This window comes from Loa loa (assembly GCF_000183805.2).
Source record: "Loa loa unplaced genomic scaffold supercont3.2, whole genome shotgun sequence".
NCBI lineage: Eukaryota > Metazoa > Nematoda > Chromadorea > Rhabditida > Onchocercidae > Loa > Loa loa.
The window spans coordinates 1,250,095-1,252,374 of NW_018108182.1; positions in this window are offsets into that span (position 1 = coordinate 1,250,095).

Sequence of the window (2,280 nt, forward strand, 5' to 3'; positions counted from 1 at the left end):
TTATTATTATTATTATTATTATTATTATTATTATTATTATTATTATTATTATTATTATTATTATTATTATTATTATTATTATTATTATTATTATTATTATTATTATTATTATTATTATTATTATTATTATTATTATTATTCAGTTATTGTTATTATTATTCAGTTATTGTTATTATGAACAGTTATGCCGATTATTTTATTTAATGAAAGGAAACGAAAAAAGGATGCAATTGAAGGGAGTACTGAGTAGGAGGAGAGATGAAAGGTTCGATATTTAGATTTTATTTCACATTTCAGTACATATATGAAATATATATATATATACTTTTGAATACTTTGTTTCATTTTTCCTTGTTTTGCTTTCCTCTCTTCTCCTCTTTTTCGTTCCCTTTCTAAATTCACAACTGAAAAAGTATAGCTTGCAAGAAATTATAAAATTATTCATTTGGTTGTGATAATGATAACACCTTATACTGATGAGGATATTATAATAGTAACAAAAAGTTTTTCAAATTATAATATAATATCAGGAAAGGTGTACTGTAATGAAATCTGCCTAAATAAAAGAAAAAGAAGACAATTACAAATGGATGGGTAAGGGGACAGAAAAATGAATCAGTTGATTTTCAAGTGTGTGAAATTCTGTTTATTCACCAATCAAGTTTCGATGTATCTATTTTATCCTAAATTGATAGAAATTTTAAATATAAATTGACAAAATTCAGTATTATGCTAACGCATATATATATATATAATAAATAAAAATGAGAAATTTACTATTTTTTTTTTAAATTTTGCAAATTGTTAACATTGACATAAAATATATATTAATTAATTTCTTTGATATTTTGCATATAAACTTCTTTCATGTTCGGATCCATCCGATCACTTTTTTTTTCCATTTCTTTTTTTCATTTCGTAATGTATAAGTGTTGCCTGAAGGTATAAATAGAGAATAGTTGGGTTGTTCCCAATTTTGAAACAATTTAAATTTTCAAAAACTTGTTTTCTTTTCTTGTGAAATTCAACATGACGAAAACTATGGCAACAAGACCAAAGTTTAAACAATCCATTTTTTTTTTCCCCCGAAAATTGTCCATAATTTTGGTGTATCTATTTATCTGTATATATACATATATATTTGCTAGTGTTGTCATCATTACCATTGACGACAAACTATTTAATTGTCAACTAAACGGTATGCATCAACGACAATAGCTTTTTAGCTTTTATTTCATTTTTAATTTGACACTTTCTTGTTTCTTCGTCCATTTTCATTAGCATAAAAACATAAAAATAGTTGTGTCATTTAGGATGAATGAAAAAGTATGGGGAGAATATGGTACCATAACATAAATCTAATATAAACTATCAACAAAATTTAAATGTTTATTTCATGGAAGGCAAAATAAAAGTAGGATGAGAGGTCATTGTAGCAACCTTTTTAAGTTCTAGGGCGAAGAGTCATTGCAACAACCTTTTGAAGTTAAATAGAAGTTGAAAAAATTTTCTTAAATGTAAAATTTTATCGAGCAGAGAGCAGTTGTTCATCCCAGCTAATAATAGACCGAGAATTTACTCATTTCAAAGTTAATCTTTCGCAATCGTTTCAGTCCTTCATTATGATCTCATCCTTTCTATTGCTATTTTGAAATATTTAGATTAGATAACAAATACTATGAGGGACATTTCCTGTTACTTAATATTCAATTTAATTTTGAAACTATTTTTATTTAATGATTAAACATTATTCATTTTGTTCATTTTGCTTATAAGCATGCTATCGGCTTGTTAAATAATTTATTTGCCTTTTTTTTTCCTATTTTTAAAGACAAATGTTCAATTTCTTTTCTTAATACTATCTTGAATTATATTTTTAACCAGAAAAATGGATAATGAACTTTTTCATGTTTGTCTTTTTTATTATTAATAATAAAATTTGATGAGAATAACCTAAAGGTAAACATGGATTACATTAATTTACCTATAAAAGGGATAATTTATGAGGGATGTTTTCTTCAAAATTTTTCGTTTTCCCGATAATATGCAGTATAAATAATTTTACTTCATTTGTTTGAGGTAAATTACTTGAAACTCAATTATCTGAAATAGTAATAATAATAATAATGTTACTATTTAACTGGTTTGTTAATAAATAATAATAATAATAATAATAATAATAATAATAATAATAATAATAATAATAATAATAATAATAATAATAATAATAATAATAATAATAATAATAATAATAATAATAATAATAATAATAATAATAAT